This window comes from Ursus arctos, unplaced genomic scaffold (assembly GCF_023065955.2).
Source record: "Ursus arctos isolate Adak ecotype North America unplaced genomic scaffold, UrsArc2.0 scaffold_3, whole genome shotgun sequence".
In the NCBI taxonomy this organism is placed as follows: Eukaryota; Metazoa; Chordata; class Mammalia; order Carnivora; family Ursidae; genus Ursus; species Ursus arctos.
The window spans coordinates 68,642,270-68,669,542 of record NW_026622985.1 but is presented as its reverse complement, the minus strand read 5'-3'; the positions used below and the strand labels follow the sequence as shown (position 1 = coordinate 68,669,542).

The 27,273-nt window shown below is 40.5% G+C and overlaps 1 protein-coding gene and 1 long non-coding RNA gene across 2 annotated transcripts in view; both read right to left on the bottom strand.

The window, feature by feature from the left end:
• Window positions 1–27,273, bottom strand: part of MDFIC (MyoD family inhibitor domain containing) — an 85,882-nt gene that overhangs the window by 35,813 nt on the left and 22,796 nt on the right.
• The window catches only part of LOC130542050 (uncharacterized), a 31,348-nt gene continuing 4,272 nt past the window's right edge, over window positions 198–27,273 (bottom strand). Inside the window, exon 2 of the long non-coding RNA XR_008956330.1 lies at window positions 198–27,239. This is a non-coding gene — a long non-coding RNA (uncharacterized LOC130542050). The remainder of the gene's footprint in view (window positions 27,240–27,273) is intronic.

The window sequence follows — 27,273 nt, the reverse complement described above, 5'->3', positions numbered from 1 at the left end:
GGGAGGAGAAGGCTAGCTCAGGACGGAGCACAAGCCACACACCCTGCAACATCCCCGCCCCCCTGCCCCCACTCAGGGCGGGGATACGTGTGACATTCCTCCAGGAAGCTCCCAACTGTCTCGATATTAATGCCTTACTAGAGGGGAAAACCACCTTAACTTGACAATGGCCAGGCCTCCCGGATCTTATACATCTCTTTTTTTTTTTTTTTTTTAAGATTTTATTTATTTATTCGACAGAGATAGAGACAGCCAGCAAGAGAGGGAACACAAGCAGGGGGAGTGGGAGAGGAAGAAGCAGGCTCCCAGCGGAGGAGCCTGATGTGGGGCTCGATCCCATAACGCCGGGATCACGCCCTGAGTCGAAGGCAGACGCTTAACCGCTGTGCCACCCAGGCGCCCCTTATACATCTCCTCTTTAGCATAAGAAAGTTCTTTTGAAAACCTCCCTTCTTCCCTGCCCCCAACTCCCAAGTATGTAAGCAGCTGCACCTCACAACCTCGGTGCAGCAGCTCTTTCTGCCCATGGGTCCTATCCCCGTGCTTTAATAAGACCACCTTTTTTGCACCAAAGATGTCTCAAGAATTCTTTCTGGGCCATTGGCTCTGGACCGCACCCTACCAAACCTCACCACTATTCCAAAACTACATCACTAATACATTTTTTTTTCTATTTAAATCAGCCAAAATGGATTCTAGTTTTTGCAGCTTAAGAGTCCTGACTCCTCTCTCCCCAAAATGTTATTTGTTTACACTGGTTAAGTAATGAGATTATTAAAATCAACATTCACATTAATTGAGTAGCCCCTAAGCAAAGCTATCAATCATAGCACTTCAGCAAAAACAACAGAAAGAACAAAAACCACTCCTTGCCAAAATTTTACTATTTTATAATTTCCTGGAATTTCAAAATAAAAAACTGCTGTTTTAATTAGTCTTCTTTTCCATGTATGATTATGAACAGTTATGAAATGTAAATTAAATCTGAATACTAAGAATTCAATTTAGAAAAAGTATTGCATGCAAAGCTTAACAATTATACATGGCATTGACAATGTCTAAAAGGGCCTGATTATCTGTGATCTGGGGATTAGCCAAAATGGTACATATTTTTGACAAAGAAGACAGTTTGCATTTGAGTATGTGTTTAGCACACACTGTTTACTTCCATTCTTGTTCCATATTCTATGTCTCTTGAAGAAAAACATCTTAACTATCAAAACAGTCTACTCATGACTGTTTATATTTCAAGAAAAAAGACATTCATTTCTGTACTCTACAAACAAAAGCACCCTTCCCTACCAAATCTGTTACCATTAATACCTGATTTATTAAACTAACCTATGAACTCCTCATACAGTTTTTCAGTTCTTCAGTGATAAAGGAGAACTATTATCTAAAAATTAAATATTTGGGAATACCACAAAGTAATGGTGTGAAAATATATCAAAATATTTTGGTTTTCTCCTTACTCCTGATGAAAAAAAAAAAAAAAAAGGTTACTTCTCTGTTTAGCAGCTATATACGACCTTCTCATAACAAAAATGGACAAGGCACCTGCAAAAGGAAATCTATTTCTTATGGGTGTGCAGTCATCTGATCTAGAGATTAATCTCTGTTCCTGTAGCTTCTTGTATCAACTAGAATGACATCCTAATGACTGCTATTGAACACAGATAGTTATGCATATGTATTTAACGGGAAGCCAAAGAAGACAGTTAAACCTAATTTGGTGTTCTTTTCAGAGCACTTACCAGTAATCTCACCAAATAAATGCAATGTTTTGGGCCAGTTTTTCTCTGAAAAGAATATTTCAAGCAATCTGAGAGCTTGGTTCAATTGAAATGTCCAACTGACCAATGCTAAGGCTCCTTCTTATCAATCAAAAATGTGCTGTCATAGTCCATAATCCAAGGTAAATTTAAAATTACCATGTCATAGTTACACATTCTCAATAAATAAAAATAAAGGTGGTAAAAGACAACTATGTCTTGCCACCAAATTCTCAAACTGACAGATCTGACCTTTTTCTGCTATCAAAATTGACTATTTGCAAATTACTGGGTATGGCTGGAGTGGTATTCAAACATATCCTTAATGATTTATCTACATTTCAATCTTCAAAATGATATCTATTTCTGTTGGCAGATAAATGATAGTACATTCATTTTTGTTTCACTGTCACCTAATTATTTTCCTACAGTTTGTATTATGGTCAGGTAACAACCGAGTATTATTTCTTTACGCCGGATTTTTAACATTAACACAATTTCTTAGTTTTAGGATTTGGTCAGATACATGCAGTGTGTAAGTCAAATTAAAACTGGATAAACCCTAGACAGATTATCTATCTTAACATTTATTTTAACTTCACTGCTAATTTTTCATGGGTGTGACTTGAATCTTACGGTAAAATTATAAAAAAACCAAGTCGGAAACATGATTTTATTCTCAAATGAAGAACAAAAACATCTCACTGATTAAACCCAACTACTTGGCTTTAAACAGATTTCTTTTCCTTATTGTGTAAAAGTTGTGTATGGCTTTAAAAAAAAAAAGCACACTAATATGGGAGCGACACAATGCTTCTTAAAACACAAGTGATGCCTAGGGACCCTCACTCTCCCTTTAATGATCCACTGCTCTCATTCAGCTGTCTTTCTTTTTTCAAATCTTTACATATGTGACAGCTCTCAAAAGTAGACCATAGACCATCTGGCATTTTCAGAGGTGTAACTTGTGCAAATTCAGCTCTATTGGGAGCGCACTGCTATCTTCTGCCTGCGTTATAAAGGGACAATAGAATGTAGAACTTATGAGTTGTTTTGAATAATTCATTTTTTTGCCTGTATATTCAAGAAATTTTACAAACTCTGCATTTTGTACTACATAATCACATGCGTTAAAGGTACAAAGAAACTTTTTGACACCTCTTTTCTACAGAAAGCTGGCATTTTGTTTGATACGTGAACATTCAGCATCTGTTATATCATTCTAAACAGGATGGGTGCTTCCACAAAAGACCCCATTTTAAACTTACTCTATATGAGCAAAAAAATGTATTCTTGATATTCAGTAACGAATGCAATACACATCAAAATTTCAAATACCCGTTATATGAACATTCAGCATCTTCAAACCTGGATAGCACTGGTCACCCGCTTACCGTATGTGTAAAGAATTTTTTTTTTTTTTTTAAATCATGGCTCACACAATGCCGCATGATTGTAATTTTCATATCCGTGATGAATAGTTACAAATGTCTTAAGAAATACTGTGCTTTCTGGGTTCAAATGTTTTCAATCAGGAAGGAAACCAACAGAATTAAATCTAGTGATTTTCAATAAGAATAATAAATATGGGAGTAATGAATCAATAGCATGAACTTCTTTTGATAATTAAAAAAAAAAAAAAACCTGGGTGATAGTGTAGCCAGTAATAACTCCACTTGAAACCGCGGCTACTGGAGTGGCAATATAAAGCAACACTTTGTTATAGCCTATAATCTATTAGCATGTGCAAGTCATCTTCAGTCCCTGGTCTCTTTCACAAATCAGATTTAATAAAATTGCAAAAGAATTCTCATACCATGTACCCAGTTTAAATGGTGGTTGTACACATACAAAGAAAATTTAAATGCTTAGAATTTAAAACTGTAACGAAATTATCAAATAGAATACTGCCGGGGGATGACTTGGTATGAACGGAATTTACTCTTCACAGAGATAGTTACAGCTTTTACTGGGTGCACAGTATTACGCTACCCCGTGGCCACTCTGAGACAGAGACACACGCGCGCACACGCACACACACACACACACTAAAATGGTAAGAGATTATATATACGAATAACACATGGTTTTATTATAAGTATGTATAACATACAGCTTAAAAATCACTTCAAGATGCACTACTGTGATAAAACAATATTTATTTGTTCTAATGTAAATTTAGGCTAAAATCAAGTAAAATAAATGTGCTAATGGCCAACTCTGTTCCTCAGCTTGATGCAAGCCTTCCTCGGTGTACCCTAGAAAGAGCCTGCACCCCAACACTTCCACAGTCTGGGAGCCCCTGGCGTTTTCTACCTGTTTCCTCGGTTCCCCTCCAAGGGCATATCTGAAAAATGTTATTTATCTCTTGAGCCTCTGAACTTCTTCATCACCTATTACGTCTTCATTTTATTTAATGTATATATTAACATGGTGAAATATATTTTGAAACTGTGACCTTTTGGGAACACTGATCACTTTGAGAATCCCAATCAAATTCTGTCTACATGACTCAGAACACACGGGATAGAGAGGACTGTCTTATGATGAAAGCGTTTTTAACAGAAGTCATCAGTAATCAGTGGCAGGGGTGGCAAAGACTTCTTCCCAAACAAAAGGATAAAACTTCAGAAGTTGTTTGGAGACTCAATCATTGTCTTCATTTGGTAAAGAACATTAAGAAAATACTTAAACATCTTTCAGCAGAGCCTGAAAAAGGGAGGACTGCTAGCTTTTCCCCAAAATCCATGCTCCCCTTTGTCCTGGGCTCTTGGCTAACCATTTCCCCAGTCTTCCTGGCAGTTCAGTTCAGTTCAGCCATGTATCCATGTTCACTCTGAGAGAGTGAGCGCAGAAATTGTTTCTGCCACTTCCAGGCCTAGGCCTCAGCCTGGGGTGTGTCCTCTATACTTTCTTTCTTGCACTTGCCAGCAACCCAGCTTTGACCACAGCAGAGGGAAGTATCTTAGGCATGCTGGAGAAACCAAACAGAAGGAATCTGCGGGGCAGCAGGGAGGAGAGCCTCTCACTGACCTGGAATGCTCATCCTATACTGTTCCATAAGAAAGAAACTTCTATTTAGCCATGGGATTAATGCTGGGACTGTTATAAAACACTAACAGCTCCTATCAAGTCCTGTGAACAACGATGCACATTATATACACTTACACGTGAACTGCCCCTAGCACATATGACCCAAAAGATGCCACATTTCACTAGAGAGAAAGCAACAGTACATTCGTAGCAGTACAAAGACCACCGCCAAATGCACAGCCTATGGTTCTCTTAGAAGACAGCAGGTGAGCCTCACAATGTAGAAGCTGACCCTGACTGAGGGATAACCATGCACATGCCGTCCTGTAGGAAAAGGACCCCAGGATCGCCCCGCCATTCGAAGACAATTTGTATCTTCACCACGGCTGGCAGGAAATCTAGTAGTGACCAACCATCTCGTGTGGTCAGGACTAAGGGGAGGTGCTGGGATGCAGAACTTTTAGTTTTAAAACCAGGACAGTCCCAAGTGAATCAGGACAAGTTGGTCACCTTTCTATCAGGAGCAATTTGTGCACAATTGCTACCGTTTTCCTCCATCAGACACCAGCATCTGCAGATGGAGGGAAGGGCATAGGCTTTGAGCGAGATCCACCAGGGTTTGAATTCTAAAGTAAGGACTTCCCAGTTCTGTGAGCTTGAGAAATTACTTCATCCCCCTAGGCACCAGGGCCTTCACTGGTAAAATCAGAAAAAGGGACAGATCCTCATGGATCTCATGTATGGACAGGTTTAACACTTACCAGTTTCATACCATTGCTTTTCTCTTCCCTACAAAATTTTCCTGTCATTTCTTTCTGATTTACTCTTTGGCTTTTATTTTTTATTCTGTTACTAGGGGTTTTTGTTCCTCCCTATAAATCAACACAAAACCTTTTTAGAAATAAACAGGTTTCCAAAAAAAAAAAAATACACAAACGTGATCTTTCATTTTTCAGAAAAATAATGACCTGATTGAAAAATATACTAAAATATAAGGATTATGAAGAAAAATAATCAGCATTTTCTTTTAAGATTTGCACATTTTATTAAAAAGCCCCCAGCAGTAAACCAATGAACAACACAAAATTTTTATTATATTCCCTCCAACTGTAGCTTTTCTTGAATGCTTGCTTCTATTCCCAAATGAATGACAAATTCGGCCTGACTTCATGCCCACTCTTGCACGTCACAGTTTCTAGTTAACGTACATGGCTAATATGAGCCTACCACTCCTACATTTGAGAACAGAATATTTTTCAGTTTAAGTTAGCAGGTTTCCTTATGGATTGTTATCTACCAGCTTTATTTTTATTTTAAAAGATCATATTGTCTTCTGATATAATCCCACAGTGAAGATGGGACCCCTGTTTGCTTATGGTATCCCTTTGTTCTCGGACTCAACAGGTATTTCCATCATTTGATTCAACTGATAAAGTGACCTCTGCTTATAGTTATTTATAACTGTATAATATATACCTAAATAAATGCATGTATATTTATATTTTATAGAAAATAAATAACTTAAGCAGAATTTTTAGATGACAGAAAACATAGGAATAAAAAGATAGCACAAAGTTACAATCTTCCAAACATCTATTTTACATACTGAAATTTTATTTTTTTTAAGTTATAAAAGGCATTTCTTTTGTTTTTTAAAAAAACAATTAGTGGGTGGGCAAGCAGAAGCCAGAAAAGTCCTACTGTTACTGTGTTAAGTTTTAACAAATAGCTTTCCTCTGGATTCTCAGAACAATAGGAAGACAAGTATCAGATAGCAACGACTCATATTTCAATCTTCAGACCATAAGTTAAATATTTCTTTGACCTTGCTGGCATTTTGCCACAGGTTTATAGGAAAAGCTTTAAAAAATTATTAATACCTGTTTTTGTAAGTAATCACTTTGAAAGCACCTGATTTTCACGATGGGATAGGACACATTCACAGATCTTAAACATGTCAGCAATATTTTAACAACATCAAACAACATATACTGCAGTAAAATTAGTGTAACAACTAAGGAAAGATTACACCAAACCCCAAAATATCTGAAACTTCGGAACTCATCCTGAGACTTTACATACTGATTACAGCTTTCAAGGACCACAAAGCATGGAAGACCTCTCATTACGAAGCACCCAGCACTCCAAGGTTTCAACTTGAGATACACGTTGACACACTTGGATAGACCCAGAACTGGCTTCTGATACAGGTCCTAGACCCAACCCTGCCTTGGGGAGCCTTTAGCCTTCCCCCACGGGACAAGAGCTCTCCAGTCAAGCAAGGATACAAGTTAAAAAAACTTGAAATCAACAACTGATCAAATATAAAAACCGGCATCAAGGTAGGCTGTTAAAACGTGCCATCACCTACGTAAAGCCAAGAATGGGGAGGATGAGGATCAATACATCCTAACACAGAAAATCAGTCGTCACTATGAACCGGTGGCAAAGGAGCTAGTTAAAATAAGGTGCCATCATGGGTAGTAAGGAGGGCACGTATTGCATGGAGCGCTGGGTGTTATACGCAAACAATGAATCATGGAGCACTACATCAAAAACTAATGATGTACTGTATGCTAACATATAATAAAAAATAAGGTGCCATCAGTTCTTGGAACATGGATCACATGCGTACTGAGGCTGGAGCTTTGGGGTACGCTGCAGAAAACTCCTCATATATTAATATATTGGACTTCCTGTGGCTTTCAGTAGCTGCTACAAGAAAACAACAAACCCATTCTAACTGGCCGCGGTAAAAGCCAACTGGGGGGGAAAAAGAGAGCTATTCTTCCCTGCAAACAACACAGACAAAGCTAGCAACACGCAAATGAACTTGCTAGTGTGTAAATCCAAAAAGGTGCTCCCCTCTGCACAGACCAATTTCACAAGCCTTCCTTGCCTGAGCGCAGGCCTCAGTGATTAGAGCAAGGGCTGGATTTTGGCCTCCACGTGCCCTTGTGCAATTCACAGGCGAACAACCTAAGCAGCGGCCCTAGCGGCCAGTGAGGGGAGACCACTGAAGTTCGGATAGTCAGATACGGGAGCTGAAATTCAGCAGCTAAATTACGTGTTCGGTCAAAATTCAGTGTGCTGATGAGGTACACACCAGGCTGAAGGACGGACCGGGGAGGAGAGCGAGAACTGGGAAGCCTGAAACCGCAGACTCCGCCAGGTACCTCCCACACGCACTGCCCCCACAGGAGTTCACGTAACTCGTTCACAAGGGATACAGTCTGGGGAAGGAGCAGCCGCTGGGGTGAAGCCTCACCACCCACAGAAGTAATGCTAGTGACAGCAGGCTACTACACAGAGACAGATGGAGACCAGAGCTCAAAAAGAGAAGCGGCAAGTCAAGGGACCAGAGTCAAAGATCATTATGCAACACAACTTTTGATGCCAGTTACCAGAACTCGAAGTCTTCCCCCACCTCCTCCCTAGAAAGGGTACGGATAAGCAATGAGCCCAGATGTTAAAGAAATTATATTGCTGGAAGAATCTCTAGCTTAGCAAATAAAGACTTGTGACAGTTCCACCCTAAGGCAATCCCTGAATCTAAGTCCTTGTTAACAACACAAAGAGAACTGCTAAGGCCCCTATAAGGGAATCCTCCCCGAAGCCCTTCTCAGTTGTGGCCACGAAGGACACCCGACAGGGGAAATCTTAGCAGAGAATCCTGGAGTAGCACATCCGCTGCCTGCAGAACCCAGGCCAAGGTAAGGGAGAAACTCAATGAAGAGATGCTTCTGTACTGCCCCCAACCAGGGGTATGGATATTCCCCAGGCCTGTACCATACTTGAGCCGTGACACCGCAGCCATTCTATACTCCCTTCACCATCACACAGCCGCATGTAAAACAGATGTTGCAAGATCATGAGGCGCTAACTCCAAATTTGACTGAGGTCACATTTCTGAACCATCTCAAAGGAGGAATGAAGATCACCCAGAGATCTGTGGAATAATGACATGACACCAGCTCTAGATGTGTCATCTGAACGGAACGTTGATTTGTCTCTCGTTAGGGAGAGGCTCAGTACATGTATGTTTGTTCAAAGGCTAATTGGATCTCATTAAGAATACTGTGAAATCATATGCACCGAAACAAAAGTGTCTGTGTGTACACACACAGAATAAATGTGTGGGGGCCAAGCAAGGACTGGACCACAGTGGACGCCTAACCTTGATCCATCCAACATCAGCCACTTTCTTCTGGTGTCAGCATAGCTATTCCTGAGAGCAGGACCTCAATTTACTAACAAGAACCCTTCAAAAAATAAAGTACTTTTAGCTACATACTTTTCGTACACAGAGCTTAACACCGGGCATTTACTGACTTGCCTTTGATTATATAGCGAGTGCCTTAAAGACAAGATTCCGTCATCTTAGAGTTCCATCAACCTTATCAGGCACACACCTGCTGACAAAGAACCTTGTACAATGTTCAGCACCCAGTGGACACCCAGTGAAAATTAACTGATGATGATGAATTATACTGGCTTTTAAGCTGTCACTTGATCCCAGTATATAACAACCTTCCTGAATAAATCAAGCAACAGTTTGGTATTCAATACCATTATAAACTTCATCCTTCACCTTCGTGAGTCTAGGGAATTGCTGTAAAAGCATAATATGAGGATGGTGGAGCTTCAGCAAGGATTCGAGAAATTCTCTCTGCTATAACAAGGGAATTAAAGATTCAGTTACAGATATCATACGATGTGTAGGGAAATGCATCAAAAATACTAGTTAAGTGACCTTCTTGAAAACAGCATTAAAAAGTCAGTACCAAATTATGTATCTGAAAGTTTTTCCCCCCTCCCTTTAATAAAAGTAAATCCAGCCTAATGTATAAGTAAAACTGGTATCTCTGAGGTTAGAGCAGTGGAAATGCAAATGAAGTTCCAGTTTGAAGATAGGGAATCAGGCAGAGGAAACGATGCACTGCTAACTGAACGTTTAAGAAGAAATTTATTTCTGGTAGCTTATACCAGGTAAATCAGAAAAAAAGTAAATTCCACTGTTATTCCCCTGAGCTTTAATATAGGTCATAACCCTCAAAGTTCACTGGTGGGTATTTGTTATTGGGATAGCTTTTCACTCTTCAATAAATTCCTTTAAGATACGGTCCGAGACGAGGAAACCTTTGTGTTTTAGTTCTAAGAATAGTTCTCATTACAGAGGATGCTCTCTCTGACATAATTTAAAGATTTAGGACTCCAAGCAAAGCTCTCAGAATTGACTCTAAGGCTGGGATGGTCCCAATGATCATGTCCAACCCCTATAGGAGATCCTGGAGCGCTTCCTCCCCCAGGAAGTAGTGAACGAGCTGCTCATCCCACATAACTGAAAACAACCTTCATAAAAAAGGGGGGGGCAATAAAGTATATATGAATTTTAAATTCTTTCTTACATGTGAACAAAAGATCACAGCTTAAACGTAATGGAAAGGTTTCAATATGTGAACGAATAGGTAACAATAACATGATTTTCTCATTCTCATCTTGTCTTCTCCGAAGATGAAATCTCACCCCCGCTCCCCCCCTTTACAGGGCTACTTCAGATTTTTGGAGACTGATTTGGAGAATGTGAATTTTAGATTCTTGTCTCCATCAATGTATCAAGACAATTTTAACTTCTATGGGAATAAAATGTTACTCAAACATAAGCCCTGAGAAATGGCTTGCATACAGAGGAACAAATTCATTAACCACATTTAAAGATTAACAGGATTGAGACCATTTATAAAAAAATTCCTTTCTCTGATTTTGCCATTAAAACCCAGTAAATCCATCAAGGTACCTTTGGTGACAAACTCACTTCAATATATTATAAAATATTTGTTAAGTATATATACTACAGTGCCAGGCATTGTTCCAGGTAGAAGAGAGATGACAAAATTTACAAACACCTTGCCCTCACGAAGCTTACAAGATATTTATTATCTTGCATAACAAGAAATCCAAAGATAGGTTAGCTCTACTAATATTAATTTCCAGGTTCTATATTTTCACTGCCATCCTCGGCCTGTCAACTTTCCCATCTCACTGTTCTCCTCATAGTCACAAGAGTCTCTGAATCACCTCCAGACAGCACATCCAGACATGATGACAGCCCTTGAAAAAAGACACGCTCGCTCTTATTGTCTCTTTAAGAATACATTAAAAAAAAGTCCTTTTGTCCAGGAGATGTCCCTCAGGTTTCATTGGTGGACACTGGGTCACCTGCTAAAACTGAAGCCCCCTTCTCTCCCCACAGATCAACGCTTGTTTAAAGGACTGCCCTCTCTACCAAACTGGATGTACGCATTCATTCATTGGTTCATAGAGTCACTTACTGAGCATTTACTAAGTGCTGCATTCAAGGGCCAAGCACTTCTGACAACCTGCTCCAGCACCTGGAACAGTGGTCACTTAGAAAAACGAATGAAGCAATGACAGAAACAATAATGTTCAAATTTAATAAGTACATATTTCTTACCTAGAAAAGTAAACAAGGAAATCAGAAGCATAAGAACTGCCTTTTCCCATACCTCCCTGATGTACTTTGACTTCTACTCACCCAGACGCCAACCCTACAGCCCTGTAACAACTAGCCCCCACACGCTGTGTTATCTATAATGCCACTTATTTTAGTTGTAATTCAGATGAAATGGGAAAAATTAGACTGTCTAATTTACTCTTCACCATAGACCTCATATTAATTTCATTAGCATTTAGGAGAACGTTGCTCTGTCTTCCAACAGTAGGTACAAACCCATAAATAATAACCAGAGCTGGTAAAAACCAACAACAGATCTCAGCACTTGAAGACAAAGAGTGGGTGGAAGTGCCCATTATATATAAAATTATGTTTTCTTTATCTGTTATGCTTTCTTTTACCAAATGCTTAAATGGCATTTCAACAAAGACCTGAAGGGAAAGACGCCTCACTGAGAGGAGTAATAGGGTTCCAGGCCCGTCTGACAACACGGGCAAAGTTCGGAGGCAGAACAGGCTCGGAGAATTTGCTGACCCAATGTTAAGCCCGTGTGGCTAGATAATACTCCCACAGTCCTTCGGACCATACATTTATTACCTACTTCAAATGATAAACATTAACAAATACATTAGAAAAATCATAGAATGTGCTTCCGTCAACAATTCCTGGCAATATTCTTCCAGATATTGTGCTTCTTTACCCTATAAGCCATTACTATAATAAATTATTCACTTATAAGACCACTCTCAGCGAAACTGACCAGAAGTTGACTTATGTATTTTACTGTGAATCAAGATCCTCCCAATAAAAGACTTCTTAGGAAGTTACAAAAAGGGGCCATCAACTGTATATAAATGTAAAATACAACCACAATTTGGAATATTAGGCAACATTCATAGAAATCTTATCCTTTAATTACTTTCCAAGAAAGAAACACATACATCCATTTCTCTGAAATGTACAAATCTATTTATATTGAAATTGTTCTGGGGCTAGAGAGACTAGCAGGAATTACTTGATGTTCTTTAATAGTAAAATGAATTGTTGTGAGAGACTCTTGCTACTGTTCTTAGGAATCTGCTCAGATTTTAGAAACAAGACCATCACTGATTTGTACTTATCTTCCTATATCATTCCAATTCCCCAAATCCGATTCCTTTACCCAAAATATAGTTCTCTAGCAGTAGCTCTCAACCTTTTTCCAACTCCACAGGGCTTATCAGAGCAACACACATCCTTTAGTAATATCTTGTGTGGGTTCAAATAACAAACTCCTCCAGTGATTCTCCCACCTCCTGGCCTGTGTGCAGCACTGGAGAATCCTAATTCTACTGCAGGAGCCCCAGATGGTAGCATGCCGACCAAGAGCAAATTTTTATCATGAAGGCAAACTCTTAGGGGAGAACAAAATGGGCAACTGGACAGTCAGTGGAATAAGTTTATCTACCTAGGGTCTTAAGAATTCCTATTAATTTCTAGCAATTATTTTCTATTAATATAGCCTTTCAAAGACAAATGCCATATAATTTCACTCATACGTGGAGTTTAAGAAACAAAACAAATGAGCAAAGAGAAAAAAAAAAAAGAGAGCAAAAGGCAAACCAAGAAATAGACTCTTAACTACAGAGAACAAACTGATGGTTACCAGAGGGCAGGAGAGTGGGGGGATGGGGGGAATAGGTGACGGGGATGAAGGAGGGCACTTGTAATGAGCGCTGGGTGATGTGTGGAAGTGTTGAGTCACTATACTGTACACCTGAAACCATTATTACACTGTATGCTAATTATCTGGAATTTAAATAAAAACTTTTTTTTTTTTTTTTTTTAAAGATTTTATTTATTTATTTGACAGAGATAGAGACAGCCAGCGAGAGAGGGAACACAGCAGGGGGAGTAGGAGAGGAAGAAGCAGGCTCATAGTGGAGGAGCCTGATGTGGGGCTCGATCCCATAACGCCGGGATCACGCCCTGAGCCGAAGGCAGACGCTTAACCGCTGTGCCACCCAGGCGCCCCTAAATAAAAACTTTTTTAAAAAGAAAAAATATATAGCCTTTCAAATCCCACGTTGTAGTTTACACATTACTAGTGGTAACTGTATATTCTCGTTGATAATCAAAGACCATTTTCAACAATTTGAGTCCTGCTTCTACCACAAACTACTTGGGTCACTTTGGATGAATTGCTGACCTCTTCATGCTTCAATCTGCCAGCTGAAATAAAACAAAAGACCCACAGAGGTTGAACACACGGATCTCTAAGGGATGTTCCCTAACTTTAATATTATGAGAATATATAGGCCCGTGATTCATTTTTAACACGTAGAAAAACCACATACATACGGTATACGATATATAGAAAACAAACTGGAAAATATGAATGTAAGCACCCACATTGTTAGGAACTTAAAATTCAGAATCTAACTCATCTAGATAATATCTACTAATATAATTATTCAAATGCCCAATTTTTTTTTTTTTTTTTTTTTTTTTTTTTAGAGAAAGAAGTATGAGAGAGTGGAAGATATGACACATAAATAGAGCCATGCAATGGGAGCGAGGTTAACCGGAGGGAGTGACAGCTGTGACTGCGTACTTTGCTGCTCCCCTTCAGCCAACAATGACTAATTTAACCAGGTTCACTTAGCCGGATGTCAGGAGCTCTGGGCTGCTACTAGTGACAGTGGTAACCAGCGAGGGGGTAAAATTAAATCTCTTCCATTTTTTTGGTCCGATTTGGAAAACCAGTGACCAAAAGAGAGTATGAAAATCAGTATTTTCTCCACATGGTGTGTGATATCTGGCTCATGACCACCAGTCTTCAGGCGAAAGGAGGCTGAGAGGGTATCTGCGACTCGTCATTCAGGCAGCGGATGTGCACCGAGCACCCCGCGGTCAGTAGGCCCCTCACTCCCGCGCTCCTGTGCCAGGCCCTCCGGGTCTGGAGCCGCCCTGGTCTAAGTCCTCCAGAGCATCGCTCTCCTGTGTCTCGTGAAGGTCAGAGTGGGAATAATAAGGTTACTCACACTCAAGGGGCGGAAGAGACTGGATGGTCTAAGTCCTGCGTTCCCAATTTCATCCCAGATTCCAAGAGCCTTTGTGCCTCCCGAACTTGAACCTTTTGGGGGTAGTGCCCTATAGCGTCATGCTGACCCCCAGGTTTTGGCTAGTCAGTGCTATGAACCCGCTTCTTACTTCTCCATCTACTTTCTTTCAGAAAATGTTTAACATCTCTATCTCTGTCATTTCCTTGTCTGTTCTTGCTTTCCTTAAATTTATGTCTGTGTAAAATTATCATTAATTTACCATCATTTCAGTGGGAATTCCAAAGAGAATGGAATATCCATGTTCAATCTGCCATGTTGAACCAAACATGATTTTTAAAAACTATCAGAAAAAAAAAATATCAGGAAAAATTTTAAAGGAGCTAATTTAATGCTAAGAAAAATCAGAATTCTATTTATTAAGCACATAAGCCCATAAACCAGTGAATTGCTACTGACAGTGAACTTGGGTAGAAGCATCGTTTTCTCCTGAAAACACTACTACAGTGTGGGATATTACGAGGAGTCAAGGGCAAAACAGTATCCTTTTCCTAAAAAAAAAAATAATCTTTTGACTGAGGTATTTCATTACACTTAAAACTGAAAATGCATTTTAAAATAAAGAGGGGTGTCTTTGGTGCAGTGGCTCATGTCCTTAGACTTTTGCAGGTGGCTCTGACAATGTGTTTTAGGTTGTATTTTTTTTAGGATCATACGAAGAGGCCAAGCTGTGTGCACTTGACTCTCTCCTGCTCACTCCTGGGTAACCAAGGACAGAATCCAGAGACTCACACTCCACTTTCCTGGTTCTTTGCTTATCTGCATCTGCCCAAAAGTGGGTTAGGGAAGAGGCTCTGTTCTTTCCAAAGCGTAACTGAAAATGGTCCAGCACTTCTTCCTCTAACTCAGGTACTAGTTGTTTTTATCATAATGTATAACGAATTCCATGCAGAAACTTAAGAGTTAACAAAGAATTAACACAAGTTTTCATGGTTGCCTCCTCACTAACCTCATGAGGTTGTGAGGGAGGCAATACCTCCCCTCCATCCATATTCTGAAGATGCAGAACGTGAAGTGACTTGGCCCAATGCCGCAAAGCTAATGAGTTTTAGGCAGGATTCGAATCCGAGTCCTAGGACTCCACATCTTACTTTCTCTACCTACACATGGTCTCTCTCTAAGCACCGGTGTTGCCCGCTGGCCCCTTTACAACATCTGACCAGGAACCTCCCTCCTGTCAAACACAGAGCTAGCTGACAACTCAAGCTTTGGGCCATTATTTCAATTTCACTTTTGCTCCAAATATGTTGTCTATTTGGAATATGGAAGTCAATCTAATTGGCTTGCCACATGTGTCCCTTCCCCGACCTGAAAACAAGCACCATGCTATGTTTGTATCTGTCGTCAGTGACACCTCCAGTTCTTCCCAAGTCTTCATACATAATCATTAACAGCATGAGAGATTCCAGCACCGAGTTTGCAAGGCAGGCTGAGTGGATTGCGTCAGGCCCGACTGGCGACTCTAGCTGTAGCAGCCTGCATACAGACTCATAAAAAAAATTAAGTTATCTGAATAATGAAACTTCTTTATGACATTTTCCAAGAGGCTGAGTTCTAATATTGTGTGCCGAAAACAAATAATAAAACAAAAACATAGGGCTCTGTTAAAGTTGAAGATAGATATGATAATGAGTCTCTCTCCCAAATAGACCATCCACAAATATTTTGCCATTTGTATTAACATGCGAAGAAGTGAAAATAGCACTGTACCTGCAATTAAAAGAGAAAACGACTGAAACCATCCCAAAATGATTTAACGTCATCCTTACCTTCCAGAAATACTATTCTAGGACTATAAACCAGCCAACTTTTCAATTCATTGTAATTTAGTGTTTCGTACACGAAAATGGACACTAAAATCTGTCATTATTACTGACCAAGCTATAATCGTACCTACTCGGGCTGCCAGAGCTGTACATTCTGACTCTGGGAGCTTAGTTATCCCATTTTGGCTTTTTTCAGTCCAAGAAGTAGTGGTTGGGCTTTTGTTTGTTTGTTTTTGGTAAAAAAAAAAAAAAAAAAAGAAAGAAAGAAAAGAAAAGAAAAAGAAAAAATTAAATGCAGAAAATGAGTAACACTCCCACACATTTGTGCTTTTTGCACATAAAGTATGTACTCGGTGAACTGTTCCATTTAAATATTTTTACTTTAACACTGCAGATGTCATCAGAAAAACAAACTAAATTAAAGACTTCTCCCCAGTGAGTGTTCTAACAAACCCCTCATTTTCTTTAGGCTTCATGGAGACAAGGAATTGCTCACGAACGTGATGTTTATCAGAAGAAGCAAACCTGAGAAAGGTGATGAGCAAGGGGATGAATCCTTGGCTAAGTAATGGGCCCCATTTCTCAGGAAGAAAACTTTTGAACATATTTAAGATAATGACAATAACTGGACCGAAATCGGAGCACAAACGTCAAAGAGTTGTGCAAAAGATACAGTATTCTGTTTGTGTGTCTCAAACACTCAGGAGCAGACGGTAAACCGTGCCTGCGGAGGGCCTTATACGATGTACACCGTGTGTGCTGGAGCCTCTTTACTTAGTTTCCACGGTAAAACTGAAACCTTTGAAGGAACTCCCTCAAGGTGAGAACGAGGAGATAGGACTGCCCAGGAACAGTTTTGTTTGGAATATTTTTTCCTTGTAGCAAAACAGCTCCTTCCATTGAGTCAGTTTCTTCACTTTTACTAAACAGAAATCAATTTATTCCAAACTCTCTCCCTCCCCTCTTGCCTCAGAATGTATTTATTCCACAATTCCAAGTCTTCTTACTCTGTGAGCACTGAATTCTCTGGGGGTAGGTCCATGGTTCCAAGTTTTGTAAAAGGGTAACTGTTAATAACGAAATGACCAAGCTCTTTTAAATGCTGAAATATTGTGATACTGATTATTTTTATATAAGCAAATGATTATGACTGGTTTACAGGCGACAAACAATGGTTCCTGAAGTTGCACGGGACTAATGTGTTCCCAGCAGGCCTATAAATATTTGCTATTATTCTTCTTTAAGTAACTAGTTCCAAATGAGCAAACCATGAACTTTTATACATTAAGAATGGTGTAAAACTGCCCCTAATAAATCTTCTCCATCTTATGCTATATTTCCATACCATTGAAAGAAATAGCTGATATTGCACAAAGTTTTGAAATGCACTGTTCTCCAAAGTATGTGCTTCATCAGCAATTTAACATCCACATCTCCCTCTCTAAAGGAACTGAAACTAATTATGTATTGTCCCAAATGCCCAGATACCACTGATATCATATGAATTCATATATTATTCAAAAAGCTGATCTTTTTTTTTACTTATTAATATGACTCTTAGGTAAACTGTATCTCTATTATAAGGGACTTTGCTTTACTCCGAGAACAAACTCTAGCTGTAATAGTTCAGGAGATATTCTTTCCACTATATCCACAAACACTTGATTGGAAGCCTGCTTATTGCCGAGATTTTTAACTGAAAGAGATAGCTTATTCCCATCCGGGACGGAGTGTCAAGAGAAGATGAAAGCAGGCATTTGTAATTCCTCAGAAAAACAGGCAAAAGGGTTTTCAACCTTAAGAAATCCGACTCTTACATAACAGAAACCCTGATCTTGGGTTAATACATCAAGATTCCAAAGATAATCAAAATAATCCCTTCCGGTGACGTCAAGTTTTCGATCTTAAAGCCCTTTCAATGCGCTATCCAACCCCATCGTGCCACTTCATGAGGCCACGGGTGCAAACTGTAATAGTTCTTTTCCAATATCATAAAACTTAAAGTGCTGCACAGTGAAACTAAATGCACAAAACACTTTCTGAACAATGTAAACATCTCTCCAGAAAACAAAAGTCCTTCCCAAAAGGACTAAGGGCTAAAACAAGAGGCCAGTACCTGGGTTCTCCCAAACAGGCAGCCATGGCTATCAGTCCCTACGGTCATCAATCATCAATCACAACTGTAAGAAACCACTTTCAAAAAAAAAAAAAAAAAAAAAAAAGTCTTTAAATAATCAAATAAAAAACTGTGCAATTTACTTTATAAGATCTTTTTGCTCTACGGCAATATATTCAATTGAATATCTCATCAGTTCTAAGTCTGAGTCGTACCTCAAAATTAATTGCGAAGCTCTCAGAAATTAAGGTTGTCCAGGCCCTACTCACATCTGATTCTAGGTTCTTTGTGTGGAGTGGGGCCTGGGCATCAGCATGTTTCTGAGCTAATGCAGAGCTGAGAACCATTGCTTTGAACAAAGGGACAGGACTATGGCATCATATTCCTGCCCCTGTAGCGTCAGCTTCGCTTATTCTGATTTCTTCTTGGCGCAGAAGGAAAATAAATATCTTCACACCGCAAAGAGGAATGGCAGATATCAAGATTCTCTATCTCTTGGAATGAGAACAAGTAAGTTCTCATGGAGGCAATGAGGAAATAGTTCTCAAAACTAAAGAAGCCTTTTTTCTATGATGCCAAGTATACAGTAAGCCCAGGAACTGTCTTGAATTTATCAGAACAAAGATAAAATTCCAAAGGAATATAGTACATTAAAATTTTCCTAACTTTTTTATGATCCAACACAAAGGCAGGATACGGTCACATCATTAATAGTGACAGATTGGCAATAATTTCCAACTGGGGAAATGGATTAGAATTTTCAGCTTGGAATTTATAATCTGGGAAAACTATCACCTCCCCTGTGACTTGAATGTAATCTCTAGGGGACCGTGACCACCACAAAGTCCCAACCCTTTCCCGACTCTTCCATTCCCCGTCTGAGAAGCAAGGCTGGAAATCACGGAGGAGCTGTGTGGCCCTGGGTACACTGCTTGACTTTTCTGAGCCCAGTCTCCTCTAGAGACAATAATACTTATTCCACCTGCCTGATAAAGTTGCTGATAGGCCAAGTGAGATCATCAATATGAAAAATTTCATTAACTGTAAAAAGCTCTAAGTAATAACATTGTTAATATTACTAATAAAAAGCATCCTTTGATATGCATGAACTGTAGACTGAGAAAATTAGCTCCTTAAGAGAGGCAAAGATAGTCAATCCACATTTTAAGACAAATTACTACAGCTTAACCAATTCAAAGCTGTCAGTCTCCTACAGAGAAGCTAAATGTAGTCAAAAGGTACAGATTTTCATTTATTCAACAATTCACAGGACAGTATTGGGAACAAACTCTGTGCATGGCCCCGGGCTATACGCTGGGAGGGCTCCGAAGCTGAATGAGCCTTTAAGCAGCCTTCAGTTCAGTGACAGGAAGAGCGCCATCCACGCGGCAGGACAATTTCAAAATTAACAAGTCCTTTAGGAGAGATGAAGACAAAGCCACTCTGCAAGTCCAGACAAGGGAGAGATCACAGCAGGCCTCGCTCGTACAGCTGGAGATGTGGGGAGACAGGCAACATGAGTGAAGCCTAGGAGAAGGAAACGACTGGACACGTAAAGCGAAGAACACGGAATCTATTTTGGCTACAGCAAAACTACGTGAAAGGAAGTCGTGGGGGAAAAAGCCGAATTTCTTTTATTCCCATAGTCATCCAAAATAGCTTTGGAAAAGTCCACCGTGGTCCTACATTGGTGCTAATTGCTGGGGGTGTGACCTAAAGCCAGCAGATCATAGACATGTCCTAGCAGAAACAAGTTACAAATTGTGACAACAACCGAAAGGAAAGGGTGCTTGCAGAAACAGGGAAGAAACAGAAAAGCCTCTCTTCAAAGTGACACTTAAGTCTGGAGCACAGGGAGGTGGGGGGGAGGGGGAAACATGACAACCCAGAGTGCAGAAGCTCAGAGACAGACAGGAACTCAGGGCATCTGGAGGACGAAAGGAAGCCAGTATAGCTCCAGAGACAGAGGGAGGAATTTCCAGCAGGGAACCTGTCCTGTCAAACACTACAGAAAGAAAGAGGACTGAGAGGAGGCCACTGGGCGAACTGACCTATCAGTATTGAGGTCATTTTAGTTGCATTTATCCCTTACGACATATATCAAGGTGGAGTAAGTATCAGCCGGGTAGACCCGCACTGGGTTTGAACACCAGGTTTGTGTTAAAATATCACCTAAAATGCCTCCGTGATAGAGAGCTGCGTTAGGATATAAGCTGAGTCTTCAGAAGATAGTGTCACACAATTAAAAGGCAAATTTGGACCACAAGTGAAAATCAACTAGAAATTAAAGTACAGCTGAGGAGCAGAGAGGTGTCAACTGAGCTCAGAGAACCTGTATTCACACTAACGCTAATCGTACTGCATATGACCTCTTTTATCTAGGATTCCCCAGCCCCTGGAATCTGAACGAAGAAGACTGACCGTGTTGTCTGCTACCTTATTATCATGGCAAATAGTACACAAGGTCACAGAACTGAGGGAGATAATGAAAGATCATCTGCAGGTGTCAGCAGGCCATGAAAAAAAAAAGGCACATGAAGTCAAGGAGATGAGATTCTATGGGGGGAAAGAACATCGTTCACAGGTTAGGCGTAACTAACGTGAAGAACGGGCAGAAATGAGAAAGTGAATTTCTGATTTCAAGATCTCAGAAAAGAGACCTTGGCAGTGACAAGGTCCAAGGTATGTCTATGTTTGTAAGGTGGCTCCAGTGAAACAGATACAAAGTCCTTTGAGTTAAAAAAAGTCAAGCATCAGTGTGATTTCAAAGAAATTAAAAGCAGCTCTATAGTTCATGGAAATTAAAAGAAGCCTTGACTTAGAGGACAAACCAGACACCACTTAGGGATCGAAGAGGTCGTGCTGGAAGGTGAGGTCATGCTGGGAGGGGGCGCAGGGTGCGTGGGCAGCCACAGCACCATCACACTCAACCCCACCCCACTCGAGGGCTCCCTGAAGACTCCGCGATTTGACTCTGAGTGCCCGCGACCACCAACACCCCTTCACACCAACCTTCCAGGCATCGGAGAGGCAGTGAGGCTCAAATTTAATGTTTACATAAACTGAAATTTTTTTACCCTGATGTGAATCAGTCCAAACAAATTTGAACTTTATAGCAAAAGTCAGTATTTTTCAATCTTCTATAAAAAAAAGATCTTCTGATACATATTTAAAATGTGTTCTAGGGGCGCCTGGGTGGCACAGCGGTTAAGCGTCTGCCTTTGGCTCAGGGCGTGATCCCGGCGATCCGGGCTCGAGCCCCACATCAGGCTCTTCCGCTATGAGCCTGCTTCTTCCTCTCCCACTCCCCCTGCTTGTGTTCCCTCTCTCGCTGGCTGTCTCTATCTCTGTCGAATAAATAAATAAAATCTTTAAAAAATAAATAAATAAATAAAATGTGTTCTAAATATTATACACACATATTTCACTGGGGTCTGATCTTTAAGGAATTAACGAGGCAAATTCTATATATCTACCTGGAAAATACTGAAGGGCATTTCCTCTGTTTCTTTCAACAATGAAGCCAGACCAAAAATCAACCACCTGAGGGGCGCCTGGGTGGCACAGCGGTTAAGCGTCTGCCTTTGGCTCAGGGCGTGATCCCGGCGTTATGGGATCGAGCCCCACATCAGGCTCCTCCGCTGGGAGCCTGCTTCTTCCTCTCCCACTCCCCCTGCTTGTGTTCCCTCTCTCGCTGGCTGTCTCTGTCCTGTCGAATAAATAAATAAAATCTTTAAAAAAAAAAAAAAATCAACCACCTGAAATTGGCTAAAATGAAAAATACTGAAAACCTAAATATGTAAGAGCAGGAGTTTAATTTTACATTCCCAGTAGTAAATATTCATATCCAGAACTATCTGACAAGCCTTTTAAAAATTTACTGGAGGGGCGCCTGGGTGGCTTAGTGGTTTGAGTGGACGACTCTCGATTTTGGTTCAGGTCAGGATCCCACCACCACCTTCCCGTAGGGCTCCGTGCTCTGCCGGGAGTCTGCTTGAGATTTTCTCTCCCCCTCTCCCTCTCCCCCTGCTTGCGTGCTCCCTCTGTCTCTGTCTCTCTCTCCCTCTCAAATAAATCTCTTTAAAAAATTTACTGGATACGGGAGAAGTGCAGTAAGAAGAACCTAACACGAGGACGAGCAAGAAAATGCTAACTGCACACGATCACACCCTTCTTTGGATGTGTTGTTCTCACCGCTGCTGCCTACATTTCACTCACCTTTGTGATGATGACAGCACCTTGCAATGCTGAACCAACATGGAGAAGATACCCTGCAAAGATGGGCCTCTATGCTGATGATATGGTAGTATCTTTACCACTAAGACAAGGAATGATGGGCAACATCCAAAATGACACATATGGTCTTACCAGATCACACCGGTATGGGGGCACCTGGGTGGCTCAGTTAATCCTCCGACTCTTGGTTTCGGCTCAGGTCATGACCCCAGGGTCATGAGATCAAGCCCCAAGTCAGCTCTGCACTCAGCACGGAGTGCTTGAGATTCTTTCCCCTTCTTCCCCTTCCCCCTCTGCACCTCCCCCTGCTTGTGCTCACTTTCTCTAAAAACAAATAAATAAAATTGTAAGATCACACTGGCATAAATCAATTATTTATGACAATTTGAGATGGTGGGAATCCTTTTTTTTTCTCTTAAATTTCCCAGTCCAAATTCTCAAGAACCATGGAAAATGTATTTAATTAGATTATGTTCTAATGCAGAACAAATTTCTCCACCTACTCTCTTCTCCAGCTCACTTAATGCAATTTTACCCTCTAATACCAGCATCGGAGGGTTTTAAAAGAAATTTCCCTGACTTCTGGGTGTCTTACTGCAGAACCCAAGGACTTGGGAAGAATCCAGCTTCTGATGGAAAACTGTGGAGCACGGATTTACCACCGAGTCCTGAAATACTCACTGAAGGAAACACAGGACAAGTCACCATACTGGCTCCCAGCTATGCTAAGATGGAGGGGAAATGGAGCTCCTGGAAGGAGCTTCTCATTCTCATATACCTCATCCTCTACTGAGCCATAGATAAAGCTAAAGCCGGAAGCAGGTCTCAGTCCCTCTGTGCCTGGATAAAAGCTGGCAACCACTGCCTTCAAGACTCTGCTACACAGCAACGGTCCCACATACCTGTACAAGCTACTCATACTTGTGACAAAGGCAGGATCTGCCCAGCCCAGAAAAACTTCCTCATTCTAGAATTTTAGAGGCTTACTGAAAAAAAAAACAAATTCTAAAATGGGTATACAGTATTCCTTTTTGCTTACCAGAACTGACTCCCCACTCTCTCAATGCCTCCAGCCAGGCCCAGCTTCATAGCCATGGGACCTGTGTGTGCCGTGGCCCAGAGCCCCACGCTCAGAAGGACCCTGAGCATGTGTAATGCTCTGCTGCTGCCATCTTGAAATTCATACTTTCTGAATAAGGGGACCGGAATTCTCATTTTACGCTATATTCCACACATTCCCATACCCACCAATTTATTTAGCTGGTCCTGTCTCCTGCAGAACCTGAAGGAATCGGAATCCCCTGGCTTATCTGTGACTTGAAGCATTTCCTACAGGTGACTGGGCTCTAACGTAGCTTTGGGAAGCTGGGCCCTTACCCTGGAGTAGTTAGCTATGTAGGAGAATTTTCTTTTTAAGACACTATTGCTTTCAATATAATAAAATAATTCACCCCAATGGGGGGGGGGAATCAACGATACAGAGGAAGGTATACAGAATATTAAGTGGAAGTCCTCTTTACCAGCACGTCCCCACTCAATTTCACATAGCTCCCTAAAAGTAACTATTGTGAAGAGACAACTTTTATTAAGGAAAAAAAAAACCACACATTTAATTGGATACAAATCATATATATAACACACATTTATATAAGAGACAATTACACATATATCTTTTTTTAAAATCCCAATTTTGTATGTTAATGGCCTAGATGGAGAAGACATACATACACACATTTATATAAGAGACAATTACACATATATCTTTTTTTTAAATCCCAATTTTGTATGTTACTGGCCTAGATGGAGAAGACCTTTCTGAATCTTACAATGAGTCAAACCAGCAGCTCTAAACAACGTGCACTATTTTTCATCCATTTCAGAGTCCTCAGCTTAGAGAATACCAAACTACTCTTCCATTCCTCCACAACAGCTGGGCAAAGAAGAAAGAACCAGAGATAATCAACTCGCTGACTTCTCCTAAACTATTACGTTTCGATGAGGAATTCAGATGATGGAGACTCAAACACAGATAAGCCCCAGCTTTGCCCCTTCCTGGTCATGCTGATTGGAACAAACCTCTGGATTTGCTTCCCCACCTACTGAACAGGGCAATCTTTATGAAGCCTCCAAAATTTCTTCCAAATCTAGCACTCTGGGTTTGGGAGAATCCATTTCAGCCGCCCATCCTTGCAACCGCACCTCGTCCTCACCAGGGATTGTTTCAAACCTTCAAAAATTTTAAATTCTTACTTCCCGTTTTCATAATTCATCTTCTCTTTCCACTTCTCCTCTCCACTTACTCCATCGATACCTGTTCTGTTTCTTCCGGAATAGAACCCTTTAGGGATTGTTAGCCTCTCTGGCTGTTTTTCTTATTTGTTAGACCTTACTTGTTTTTACTTCCTTCTCAACCCATTGTGGACATCCACAACCCAGCATTTCAAACCCTTTTTGGACAATGTCCTTAAATCCTTTGCCCTGCTGTCCTTTCGAAACAACTATCATTTGTCCAAACTAAAACTCCTGGCCTCATTCCCAGCACCTGCTTTTCTCTTACCCCATATGTCCTACTGGCTGTTCGCCACAGAAAGCTGGATCCCACCTGCCATGACCCCATCCAAGATGTATCTTTCTCGGCTGGATTAATACAACAGTCTCCCAGTTGGTCTCCTAATACTTTCGGTTTCCCACTCATTTATATTCCAACAACTGCAACAGTAGTCATCCTAAAATACAGACAAATAAAAATATAAATCTACTCAAGTCACAACTCCCTTCAATACCTTCCATTTTCCCTTAACCCTCTGTTTCTTTGCCTCTACTTCTCTCTACCTCTCATCAAACATTTTACATCTCAGCTTTCACAAAACTTCTGCAACTCTCCTCAAGCTGACCTCTCACCTCTAGACCTACAAGTATGCTGTTCTTTTGGCTTGGAACACTATGGCTCCATCCACTCCCATGCTCTGCCTGAGTTGGCTAGCTCCTTTAGGCATTACCGTAGACATCACTCCCTCTGGAAAGCCCTCTTTGACCTCTTCCTAACGTGAGACTTTGTGTTTCTCGAATGTGAAAATACAGCAGCCTGCCCTTTCCCATCACAGCACTCACAATACACATTATTTCAAGACTATGAACTCTGCACTGTTCATCACTGTATCACCAACATAACACCGGGTCAGCACACTGTAACACTCCATCTTAATGTAATCGATTTCTTATTCAGCTTTAGAAGTTATATTTTGACTCCTAATCCTGAAAGTTATCCATGAATAACACACTCGACAAAAAATAATTTATGTGTAAATTCACACAGTGTTCAGCTCCAGGAAGCTGGGAGGTTTGAGAACTAAAATTATCTAGACCGCAGCATTTATGGTCTTGATCTTTACGTGTTAGTTATCTCTTCAGTGGTTAGCATTTTAAGGGTGATCTCTGAGGTAGCTCCCAGGCCTCAGCCCCTCCCTCAGGCTCAAAGAAACTCCCAAATGGGAAAGGAATAAACCTGGCTCCCTCACTGAACCCCAGCCACCACATATATTGCAATACCATCTCATCTCTCCCAGTAAAGACCAGAATATTTTCAGGATATCAGAAAGAGGCTGAAAATCTTTGACAAAAGGGCAGCAGGAGATAGGCTGGAAATGAAACGAGTCCCGGTACAGGATAAGGGTGAAGGATGACGTAATACATTACAATATTCATAGGAATAGTAAAAACAACCACAGCAAAGACAAACATTGCACTTTATAAAACACAAAACATTTAAAAATTAATTTAGAAAGGCACAGAAAGATAGGAAAAGGAAGAAGAAAGGAGGGATGAAGGAAGGAAGGAGACTCAAGGAGTCTCAGACTCTTTTCTTATTATCTAGGCAAGAAAAATAAGAAATAGGGAACCAAAAAAGTCCTACATAAAGTGCCATTTCTACCACCTCCACAATGAATGTTATTCAGAGCACTGCCATAGTTCACTGAGAACTCTTCAGAAGAACTTACCAGCGAAGAGCAGTCAAACCTATGACTTGACTGCTTTAATATTCTTAGAGTCATCTATAAATATTGGAACTTGACGTGAATGAATCAGGTATGGCTTGGGAGTAGTAAGAAGAGAGTCAGAAGGAATAAAAGGAAGAACGTATTAATTTAGAATGTTCATGAGAGAACCTTCAAGTCTGAAATAATACAAGCAAGATGGGTAAAGAATCTCATCAATTCTATGTGCTTCTTATGCACTTACCAAGCGTAAACCATGTCACATCCAATGTGCTCGCTACTGTTGTGACATAAATATCAACGATCTCAGGAAGACAAGGTCTACATACCCAGCATGTCCAACCCACTGGAATCATGGATCAAAAAAAAAGCAACACCAAAAACAAAAAACAAAGCTTTGTAACGGACGCCTGTGCTCAAGGATAACAATAATGAAAACCAATAAAGTCATTTAATGTTTACACATATAGCTCTGTGCTAATTAAACATACAAAATACATTTTCTCATATAATCCTTAAAATAACATAATAAGGTACACAGAATTGGCACCTCCATTTTAAAAATGAGAAATTTAATCACAGAGTTTAAGTACCTTGCCCAACACCAGCAATAATGATGTATCCAGAATCCGAACCTGGCAGTCAGCTTCCAGGACCCTGAGCTTAAGATGCCCAAAGCAAAACCAATGGGCGATGGTTCTCCTAGCATCTTGATCAAACCCAGATGAGCTTGGAATAGTATACCCTAAAGAAGAAATGTGTCAGTAAACTCCAGTTCC